This window comes from Lepisma saccharinum, chromosome 16, assembly GCF_977018435.1.
Source record: "Lepisma saccharinum chromosome 16, izLepSacc3.1, whole genome shotgun sequence".
NCBI classification, from domain to species: domain Eukaryota; kingdom Metazoa; phylum Arthropoda; class Insecta; order Zygentoma; family Lepismatidae; genus Lepisma; species Lepisma saccharinum.
Genome location: NC_139244.1, coordinates 52532422 through 52545443, shown reverse-complemented (window position 1 = coordinate 52545443; position 13022 = coordinate 52532422).

Sequence of the window (13022 nt, the reverse complement as noted above, 5' to 3'; positions counted from 1 at the left end):
GGGAACACCATGCCATGTTCCTCCACCGCGTGTCGAACCCGCGACCCCTAGATACATCAGAGCGTGGTGTGTATCATTCATGTATCCTTCACTACGGCAGAGATAGAGAATGTGTGGAGCCATATCATTTGCTCGAATGGTGTCACGGCAGACTGCCATACACAGGGGAGAACTTTACCTTTTGTAGCAGTCGCCACATATATTTTGATGGCATAAAATCTTCGCTGTCCCTTCAAGTACAGTTGCTTCTGTAACTTTGTAAATATTGTTATATAAAGACCATACTGAGGGAAGTAATACGCTATCTTTCACTAAACCTGAATACTGTGTGACCATTTACTTCATTGCATTATTAATTATAAAATTCAATCAAATACACGGCTATAAATTATCAGGTTTAGAAACGGGAAGAGTATTTATGTCGTTTACATTTTATTTTGCCATCTAGAAAGTAATGTTTACTACAGTGGATTTAATATTTTCGTTAAGGTCATAGAAGGGAAATATGTTGTTTTCAGGCATTATATAAAAAATTAAATCGATGTCTTCAACTCGAGCTTTTTCCCTCAAAGTTTTCTGGTGGGGAACATTATCAAATGTACATGTCATTGTTCTCTCGGTTGTTTTATGCATAAGATGGCGCAGTGGTAGCGTCGTTGCCTTGTAATCAAGGGATCCCGGGTTCGATAACCGGTGGAAGCTCATAGTGGTTCGGATCTCACTTTAAACTGTAGGTCCAGTCCCGATTAGCCTTATTGTGCATAAAGTGGACTTAAAACACCAAATCAATCAATCAATTATGTATAAGCGAATATCTCTGCGTAAGCATTTGTATGTTATCTTTTTACATTTGAACTATGAAGAAACACACGCAAACCGAAGTGACGAGCAGGACACAGTTCCTACTTTGTGAAAATAACGCAATGGAGAGATCAAGCGTAAGATACCGTGACAACAGACACAGGGGGAAAATGCGCGGTAAACTTACTACAAGCAAGGAAGCGATTGTTTTGCCCCTGCGACGTTGTCGGGTGAAGACTTTCCCCTCTCGTTTAGTCGCACGTTAAACAGAGCGAGCGAGTACAGAAGACGTCAAATACGTGTAGCATGCAACGTCGCAAAAAGACATCGCAGCTCTCTGTCCACGGTTTCGGCGCGGCTGCAGAGGCGAGAGTGAAAACTTCGCTTCACTTATCAGTGTTGCCAAACACGACTGTTAAAAAAAGAACTGCATTGAAATTAAATGTAGTTAAGGATTGCAATCAAGCCGTTAACTTTGAGAAGTATAAACGTTTGTCTTCGTGTTCTACGAATAGGGATCCTATGTTCGAATACCGTACGAGTCTTGGGATGCTTTCAGACCGAAGCGAGAAGCGACACGTGTCACTTGGAAACAAACATTCAATAATATATGCTATGCTGCACGGGTAGTGTTACTTCAGTGAGAAACCCCTCGTTGCTCGTCGCTTCGTCCCAATGGAACTTTCGTACCGAAGCGATAAATGGCTTTGGAAACAAAAATTCTTAAATAAATAAAACTTTCTAACAAATGTGATATGACAAACTACACGTGCCACTTGCATGTTTCACGCACTGGGAACGTTATGGTGTTACTTCGGTCTGGTGGTCATGCCTACGCATTGAATGCTTTCTTGCAGAGAGATTTTAAACCGAAACGACAGGCAACAAGTAGCAAACGACGGCTGCAAATGACACTGAAGTTCATACCGAAGTGACAAGCGAAAAGAAAGACAAGCCACTTCAGTCTTCAAGTAAGCATTCACTGTTAAAGCCCGAACACCAGACCTAGGCGACCCAATTCAGGATATTGACAAACGGAAGTAACAGGCGAGACTTGCGTCTTCGTTTCGAAACGTGTCGCTTCTCGGCTTCCGCTTCTGAAAGTCATGGATGTCATGTAGCGTGTCGCCTTGGTCTGTTAGAGCATTTGAGAAAAACGCTTGCTTGTAGACAGAGGTATCGTGTCACTTGTCACTTCGATATGAACCCCCCCCCCCCCTTTTGCTGGATCGCTTGTCGCCTTGGTCAGAAATCTCCATTCTTATCCTCATCATGGCCGAAAGGAGACAAGTAACGAGTTTCTACTGATAGCATCGTTTCCTGGTAATGGAAGAAAATGAGCTTTACAAATGGATTTCTGTTTACCAGTATTATAGTAAAACCCAACTAATAATTTGTTATAGGCACATATAGAACGGTCACATTTGGAGGAATAAATTCTATTGTAGCATTTTGTTTGATTGCAGGATTAAATCCGACCCCCGTGGTGGAGTGGTTAACACATCGCGCTACGACACCAGGGTTCCCGAGTTCGAATCCCGGTCTGGGCATGGATGTTGTGGGAGTCGATTCATCAATTTCATGATATCATCACTCATCCCCATCTTGGCAAATTAGCCAACAGTGGTACAAAAAGCGAAGTAAAACAAAACAAATCAATTACAATTACACTTGGAGGGTTAGAAGATAATAGAAAAACAGATCTGGTTCCAAACTTTTAAGTTGGCAACATTGACAGCTCGGAAGCAACAAGACGGCCAGGCGAGAGGGGAACCCCGACGGCATTTGCACGTACCTTTCCTCGCCTCTCATCCCCCTGGGATGTTCGGTACCAATACATGCGAAATAGATCCAAGATTTTACACACCCACACTTCACGGTACCAAGGGATGCGATTAAACACCACAGTTTTACACAGCCTTGAAGGTACCAGCTTTCACCAGCAGGTGGCAGAGTGTAACACAGCGACATAAACACTAATCCAACAAATATGAACTTTTTGGTACCTTCGAAATACTTCGCGTACAGGTCGCAAGGGCTCTCAGGAGTCTCGAAATGCCTTTTCCTTATTGGGACCGGCAAAAAGTCCCAACATTTTTTTTGGTCCCATTAAGAAAGGTGTTTAAAGATACGCCGGTCCTAAGAAGAATATATTTGCGTACCCACACACACACACACACACACACACACACACATATATATATATATATACATATATATATAAATATTGTGGAATGAAAGTAGATAGTAAATGTATGTTTGACCGCAACCCTGATTTCTTGACCCCACGACCACCAAAACCTCAAAAACTCACTTTCTCTCCACGTTCCGCGCCTCATTTATTGCGCTGACGATGTTTCACAGCGTAGAAAAGCAGTGATGAGTGAAATGCACTCTCTCATCCTCTCATCCTTGAAGGATGAATGCACCTTATCGTAATTTTCCAAGTCCGGGGCCATGTTTATATATCGTGACCTTTGTAAACCTCTCGGGAACGATGTGCCACACACACATATGCGCGCGCCTCTCATTATTTCCGTATTGTGACGCAAGCAAACAAACAAAATAATAATTGTTTTTTTTTTAGGATTCCTGGCCCCTATAACCTCGCCAGGGTGCGTGGTGCCCCAACCAAAAAAAAGTTCTAACGGCTGCGGTTAGATAACCACATACCTCTGTAGAGTTTCACGTGTTTTTTTTTTCTCAAAAATCCTATGGGACACCTCTGTTTATCAAAAATTCGAGATATTTGCAATTTAACGCTGTGGACTTGGAAAATTTTCGATTGATGAAAAAAATTGGTTCCATGACGACCTATGTTTATTTTGGTATGGGAGGACAGAGGACACCGAGACTCGACCGACGCACTAAACCCGACCTCTCTACGACTATTCGTTCAAAAGTTACGAGTGATCAAAGTTTTTGGGAGGGGGTGGGCTAACTTCTTACCCCTTGACCCCAGGACCACCAAAACTTGGTATATTTATTCTACACCTCCAAAATCGACAGGGGGCATCTAACGATGCCGTATGGGGGTGTTTTTCGATATATTTTTTCGATAACTCTTACCATTTTCGAGATATTTGCAATTTAAGATTTTTTTTAACGCTGGACTTAGAAAATTTTCGGAATATTTTTTTTTGTTCCATGACGACCTATGTTTATTTTGGTATGGGAGGACAGAGGACACCTAAACGATGCTAACGCAAGAAATCCCAGCTTTCTATGATCATCCTTTCGAAAGTTACGAGCGATGAAAAAAATATTTTGGCAATTGGCCCACCCTTGACCCAGGACCTCTAAAAACTTTGTACACGTACTCTGCATTACCAATATCGACAAAAGGGTCAACGGGGAGGATTTTTGCACTATCTCTCTCTCTCACTGTTTTTTCGAGACATTTGCAATTTAACGCTGGACTTGGAAAATTTTTCGACAGAGGGGTCAAATTTGGTTCCATGACAACCTATGTTTTCAATATTGAAAACAACGTTGAAACGTTTCGGTAAACGTTCTTATACGTTCTTAAACGTTTCAACGTTTATAGAAGAACGATAAAAACGTACTGTGATATTCATCTTCACGATTAGTCAAACGTATCATTCATTCGCTGTTCATATTTTCCATCCTTAAATTCTAATAATTATTTTATCTAACAACAGATTAAATTAAATACCAAACATTATCGATAATCAATTCCTAGAAACATTATCGAGAAGCAATTCCTAGAAACATTATACTAAAATATTAACATTATAATAAGTGTCCTTCTATAGCTATTTCAGTCTTCAAACTGCTTCCAACGGCTTCCGTACGTTGATTCGCGATTAGTCAAACATGTCAAATGTAACTGCTATTAGTAAACGTACGAGGAAAAATAAGTTTTGTAGAAATTCTCTTCTCGATAAGAACACTATATTACTACCTTCATTACATTAAATATTAATTAATTAATTAATTAATTCTCTAGCACTCTTGATTCTGAAAATTCGTAGTTACAGTTCAATTTGTACTTATCCTGAGCAAAAATTTATGTATATTCTATTCCAATTTTTACAGATTTCTTTTAGATTCATCTCCATCTTCGTTTTGGTCCTTTACCATCAGGTTTCCCAACAAGATTCCTGTAAAATCTCCTTTCTCATTCGTGCCCACCTAAGTATTTGTGATTTAATCATCAATCTAATAATACTTGGAAACTAACATAAATTATATACTTCTAAATTATGTAACCTTCACCATTCACTTGTTTCTTCATCCCCTTTTAAAATATTTTCCTAAGAATCTTATTTTCAAATACTCTCAATGTCAATGCAAGGGATCAAGTTTTCGCATCCACAGGCACAATTACTGTTATTGGATATTTTAACATTTAGTATCTTAGATATTAAACAAGAAGACAAAAGTTTTTGAAGAAAAAAGTAACATGCATTTCCTGAATTAAGCCTACTTAAGAGACCTGTAGGAAGACCAAGACGAAGATGGAGGGACAAGGTTGAGATGGACCTAAAGAAAATCGGTAGGGATGGAAAAGAGTATATACAACTTGCTGAAGATAGGGACAAATAGAAGGCCTGTGTTGCTGAACCTTCGGGTTTAAGAAGGCTAGGGAGTTAGTTAGTTAGTTAGTGTGTCTCACTGCTACACGGAAAATCCTACAGGAGTTTTATTTTTTTTTGGAAGCTTCTAACATTTTAAGATATATCCTACCATATTCTACATATTCAACGAATTCATTTGATTACAATGCAACAACGTTTTATTATTACATCATATGTTTCAATATTTTCATAGTCATCCAAACATTTGACAAAACATTTGTTTTTTTAGTTACGAAGATAGGAAGAAAAAAGTAGTTGAATAATTTCGAGAAGTATTTCTTAATAGGGGACAGTGTTTTAATTTTTTTTTTTTCTTTCTTTCGTGTAACCACTATGTTATCGATAGGAACAAGGCAAGACCAACATTACCACTATGCTATTATATTGAAGGGGATTTTCCATTATCAATTGTGTTCACACACAAAACTTAGTACCTGTCTGCATCCATACCTAGATCAAAGAATTCGAACTTATTTAATTATTTACGCTTGTGCTTGTATTTTGCTCTCTTCGGGTTTAAAAAGCCTAGAGAGTTAGTTAGTTGATTGTTTCCCACTGCACTATTTCAACTTTTGAATAATCACATGTTAGTTATGAATGCATTGTTGACATCCTGTCTGATCATATATGTGTTCGGGTTGAGGCTCCGTATCTACTTGCAACATTTCTTTTCTTCTTTTTCTTGTTATGTGCTTTCTATATTGAACATTAGAAACAACACATTCCCATTAACAGTATTTCATGTTATGCAAAACATTTAAGTCTATACGCCATCAGGGTGTGGGATTGCAACAACATTACCACTACGTCATCCGACAAAAAGCCAGAATCGGTATTGTTATATTTTATTGCTCAGGTTATTTCATTTTTTAATATGTATAGCTATAGTGAACATACTAACTTAAGCCCTCAGACTCGTAAACCAACAAAAATACACCTCTGTTAACTGCCTTGTATTTGGGGAGGGGGGGTCAATTGTAGCTGTTTTTGCAATACACTTTGAAGTTTTGTTTTCTAAGTGCCACAATCAATTTCATCATAATTACCATTATTCATCCTCATCGTTGCCATTAGCTAAAAAATTGCCTCTTCTTTTTTTTTTACAAAATTTTTCGTACTGATATTGCCTTAGCAGATTAACAGAAATCGTCTGAAGTTTGAACTCGTGACACCTCCCAATACCGTTGCAAGCTTATTTGTGATTGTTCCCCTCAATCATTCAAAGTACCTCACTTTCATATTCAAATACACACAAGTGAAAAAAAAGTTCATATCACATTAGTTGAGTTGAGTTGAGTTAGTGTTTTAAGTCCACTTTATGCACAGTAAGGCTAATCGGGACTGGACCTACAGTTTAAAGTGGGATCCGAACCACTACATGTCTCCACCAGGGATCGCACCCGGGACCCCTTGATTACAAGGCGACGACGCTACCACTGCGGCATCGGAGAGGCCCATATCATATTAGTGATTTTAAATTGTATTCTTGGGGGGCCACTTTCTAACAATGTTGCCTGATATTAAAATAAGCGAAAACACACTGCTATGCTTAATAAAAAGAAACATCTATTCATTACCAGATTGTACAACTGTATAGGTCGAGGTTCATAAGCCTCGTCCATCTCATTCTAGGGACTGCATATTTTGTATACAGTTTATAGTGGAATCACAACACAGGTTGTTAAGAATGTCGTCAGTGAATATGAGAATTCTTGCTGTGAAATTTCTATGCTGTTTAACCTAAAAGAATTCGAATCCCTGAGAGAGCCAAGTACTGAGCTTTAGCATTCCATATTAGCAAAATCTTTATGCGTACGTATTTATAACCTCAATTTACTAATCAGGAAATCCCCCTTAGCCAACCAATAGCCACATTTATATGACCTTCTATAGAGGGAGAGGACATGACATTTCCGAGCCGGTATTATTGATGTGATATTCTTAACAGGTTAATGCATCAATCTTTACGCAAACACTTAGGAATATTTGGAATGCAAAGAATTCTTGTGACAAAACAAATAATTAGGAAATTCTTTTTAACCAAACAATCAACACAAATCTCTCTTTTTTATAGAGAAAAGGGAAGAGCATAACATTCCCGAGACAATATTATTGATATAATATTCTTAACAGATCAAAAACTTAATATTTACACACATACATAAGCGCATCTATCTCTACACAACCACACACACACATATACAAGAATATTTAGAATAGAAAAAATTCTCAGGAAGTTTCCCTTAGCCAAGCAAATCACCAGTTACATGACCCCCCCCCTCTCTCTCTCTCTTTTATAGAGAAAAAAAAGATCATGACATATCCAAGCTAGTATTATTGACGTGACATTCTTAATAGGTCGACGTCACATCTACACACACACACACACACACACACACGCACACTCCGGGAGTATTTGGAATGCAAAACTATTGATTTTGTCTGAGTAAAAACAACTAGGTTACATGAGAATTCTTGCTAACATTTCTGTGTTGCAGAAGTTTATTTTTGGAAAAATAATTGCAATTAAGAAATTATTAGCCAAGTTCAGTTTTAACATGTTCATATTTGAAAAAAAAATGCAAAATACGCCTTGGAGATTTCAACCAATTCACACTTTACTAGATTGGATAAAAACTCTAACTATTGTCATTTGGAACCTTTAATTGCCCCCCCACCCCTTGTTATTTTTGGATCAATCACCTTTTCCAAATTAACAACAGGACTGAGGCGGTTCCTAAATAACAATAGTTAAAGACATATTTTAGCAAATTACGCCGGCATAAGCTAAGTACGTGTTGCTAGAAGACCTTCGTCGTTGCAAGTCACCTAACCCATTCACTAAGAAATAAGAAAAAAAATATTGACCTACTGAAAAAAATTGACTTGTGTTCACCGAGTTCACAGATGATTACTCATTGATGACTCCGTCGTTGTCGTCTATCAAAAAAACCTAAGTACCTTAGAAACAGTGAGAGTTATCGAAAAATATCCCCTTGTCAATTTTTTTTGGTAACGTAGAGTAGGCGTAGAGAGGTCGGGTTTAGTGCATCGGTCAAGTCTAGGTGTCCTCTGTCCTCTCCTACCAAAATTGGCATAGGTCGTCATATAACCAATTTTTCATCAATCGAAAATTTTCTAAGTCCAGCGTTAAAAAAATCTTAAATTGCAAATATCTCGAAAATAGTAAGAGTTATCAAAGAAAATATATCGAAAAACACCCCCATACGGCATCGTTAGATGCCCCCTGTCGATTTTGGAGGTGTAGAATACATATACCAAGTTTTGGTGGTCCTGGGGTCAAGGGGTAAGAAGTTAGCCCACCCCCTCCCAAAAACTTTGATCACTCGTAACTTTTGAACGAATAGTCGTAGAGAGGTCGGGTTTAGTGCGTCGGTCGAGTCTCGGTGTCCTCTGTCCTCCCATACCAAAATAAACATAGGTCGTCATGGAACCAATTTTTTTCATCAATCGAAAATTTTCCAAGTCCACGGCGTTAAATTGCAAATATCTCGAATTTTTGATAAACAGAGGTGTCCCATAGGATTTTTGAGAAAAAAAAAAACACGTGAAACTCTACAGAGGTATGTGGTTATCTAACCGCAGCCGTTAGAACTTTTTTTTGGTTGGGGCACCACGCACCCTGGCGAGGTTATAGGGGCCAGGAATCCTAAAAAAAAAACAATTATTATTTTGTTTGTTTGCTTGCGTCACAATACGGAAATAATGAGAGGCGCGCGCATATGTGTGTGTGGCACATCGTTCCCGAGAGGTTTACAAAGGTCACGATATATAAACATGGCCCCGGACTTGGAAAATTACGATAAGGTGCATTCATCCTTCAAGGATGAGAGGATGAGAGAGTGCATTTCACTCATCACTGCTTTTCTACGCTGTGAAACATCGTCAGCGCAATAAATGAGGCGCGGAACGTGGAGAGAAAGTGAGTTTTTGAGGTTTTGGTGGTCGTGGGGTCAAGAAATCAGGGTTGCGGTCAAACATACATTTACTATCTACTAATGAAATATATCAATATATAAATGCATGCATGCATGTATGTATAAAGATATACTCGTATATTATTATTATTATCATTGCATTTTCATTGTTGATATTTTCAGTTTAAAATGGCTACTTCACCTTGTAATCAATGGGTCCCGGGTTCTATACACAGTGGAGCCACATAGTGGTTCAGATCCGATTTTTAACTGTAGGTCCAATCCCTGTTAGCCTTACTGTGTATAAAGTGGACATAAAACACCACATCAATCAATCAATCAATTAAATAAATATACACATATATATTTTTGGATCAGGCACCTCCCCTCCCTGCCATTTGATCACACTCAAATTATCCCCACATGTGTATTCACACTCGGTGCATTCATGTTTCCGGAGTACAGCATGTGCTACACACTACAATAAGGAGTTAGGCAAAACTTTGTCCATGGGTCCTAACTAACATTAGTCTAAGGTATAAAAGTCGAAGAGTCGAAGGGACTACAGAATTTAAAAGAAATTTCTACGAGTACAGTTACATGCTGTTAATTTTATTTGCATCTATACACACTTAAATTACATGTTCAATCCATTTTTATTATATTTTTCGAATCCTTTATTTCTCATATTCTCGACCATGGCTTCTGAAACTAATCTTTCCAGGATTGATTCCGTCCTCAGTTTTTCTCTTGGCATAGAATACCTTCTATCAGACATTTGCATGAAACAGATATTATGTATATTTTGAATATCCAACCACCACGCATTCGTCGCGATCTAGCAGACATGAAAATCTTGCATAAAATCATCAAGGGCAAAATTCTTAATCAATCAATTTCATCTACCAGTCTCCACACGGCCAACCCGCAACCTAAAGCTCTTTCACAATCCCAGTACAAGGCTCTCCCTTCTACAGCGATCTAAAATCTGAGACTTTAAATACTTGTTTGGTACAAGTTGAGCAATTAGAAGGGGAAAACTTAATCCTAAATAAACAATTTATGATACTCAGGATCAAGTTGATGAATTAGATCAGTATAGTCGCCGCAATACATTAGAAATATACGGTGTTCCTGAAGAAATTAATGAAAATACGACGGATGTAGTAAAAACTATTGGGCGAGAATTGGATATGGAAATCAAGGATGAAATGATAGACTGTTGTCATAGGTTGCGAGAACCAACTAATCAGTCTTCCAGTGTAATAATTGTAAAATTTGTAAAGCGAGTGGACAAGGATGCCTTTCTGCAGAGGAGGATAGTAAAAAGAAACTTAAATGCTGTTCATTAGGTTACAAAAAGAATTAAATAATTTACGTTAACCAAAGCCTTACGTTGTACCGGAAGCGAATTCTTGGGCAGGCAAGGAGAATTAAACATTAAAAAACTATGCGTATTTGTGGGTTGTTCATGAGGGAGCTATTGAGTTAAGGAAGAAAAAGGATGACACCAACATTATATTATTGAAATCACTCGAAGATATTTATTACCCAATTAACGTAATGGAAAAATGTATTCAACTATCTGGTTACTACCAGAATGTTAGAGGGTTAAATAAAAAACTAGATAAACTATACTCTAGTATATCCCTCGAGAATTATCATGTAATTATACTAACGGAAACTTGACTAAATGTAGGTGTATATGATGGAGAGTTCATAGATAAACAGTACAATATTTATCTTCAAGACCAAGTCCATAAGGGAGGGGGGTTGCTGTAGTAAACAAATATGCTGTTGAGGAATTTGAAATCAGTATAAAACATTTATAAATAGTATATATCAAATTTATATATGAATATACAAGTTATTTTTTTATATCAGTATATTTCCCATCAAAATCACCAATTAAGAAGTATCAGTTTTTTTTTAAAATTTGTTGAGGAGATTTCTAACCGGCATAGTGAAGAGTAGTAAAGTGCTCTCCTGTGCTTTGCACCAAGCCATGAAGACGTGTAGGGGGTGTGGGGTTAATATGTGAATATTTACAATTTTTATAATCTTCTCAATTTTTAATTTCCAACCCATTTTTCCTTGCGTCCTATATCTTATGTTTACATACAAGGGGAGGCACTCCAACTTAGCTCCCCTTCCAGACTAACATGTGTATGCTGTTCATTTGTGTTTGTGATTGAATCACTCAACTTATCGCCATTCATGCCCATCTTTGCGATTAGCGAAAAGTAACAGAAAATCGAAATAAACTATACGAAAATAAATCAGCCAACAAATTATCTAATTGAAACTTGCTTTTCTCCTGCTGTGGCCTCAGCGCTAGACATAGATAAGGAATCACGTGTTTCCGTCGCACCTGGCTGCTCACCTTGCAGAACCCTTCCCTCATAATGAGTTCACAGAGCGCATGCGTTGCTGGGCTGACACGTCTCGATTTACTATTTACATTAGAAGTCTGAAACTTCGTGACCTGAGTTCGAACCCTGGTGAGACCAATTTATTTTTATTTTTTCAAGGTGAAAAGTTACATGTGACCTGTTTCGAAATTAGACTAAATTATTTCGGCTCAGTTTGGCATTTGAGAATATGATTAATGCATAACATAATTGCGAAAGCTGCCAACTTTCAATTCAATAGCAAACATTGAGATGTCAAAAAGTAGTGCCAAAGAGAACTCTATATTTTTCGTTTTTAGGGGAAAATACACAAAAAAGAACAAAATTATGACTATTTTTATTTTAAAAAATATTTAATTTTCAAAGTGACATGCTTCTGGCAAACTTTATTTTTTACTTGCATAAATCTGTCGACATGTCACACTTAACTGTTGGAGAGTTTAAGTTAGAACCTTCAATACAGACCTAAGTTGATATTTCTTTATCGTTGTTCCATCATAAGCTTGACTTTTGATTTAAGTGAAATTGCAACAGCCAAATTGCGACTGCATCATGAAGAGAAAATATTATTTAAGCATTTCCATCAACGTGTAAAAATTTTAGTTTCCTGATTTGATAGTCCCAAGTCTCTTTCCCTTATACTATTTAAATAGGAGTTAAGATATAAAGTGTATCCAATGTTCTTATCTCTGTGCCAGACAACGCAAACACCACCGTCTTTCTTAAAGTATACACATTTGAGATGAGATACAAATTTGTAGCAATAAATGCATAATTTTCAACACGGATAGGTTGGTGTAATTCAATCATAGAGGTGAAACCTCCAATTACAGTCTTGTGCATGCGATCGAAATTTTATATTGTGAGCATTTGTCAACTACATATGTGTTAAATTCTGTTACATCTCATGAATAAAACTTGCTTTCTTGTCTCATAATACTAAAAGTAGTACACAAAATCTCATCAGAGAATACAAACCAAGTAACACTGTAAAATTCACAATTCTATCATATTTAAAATTTAATTATCGATTTCTCAAATAAAAATACATTTTAACCTGTTCCTCAAGCAAACGCAAAATGACTATCATTTCGGTCGATTTAAAATAAATTTCAAATATTTATAGTAATAACACCTTCAACCAGACATACAAAAAAAAGTCTTGATTCTACAATTTTTACCAACATATTTCTCCTCCCATCCAGAAATATCTGATATAAAATCGAGCATGCAACCAGTCTGTCAGTGTTTGTGTCTGTCTGTGTGTGTGG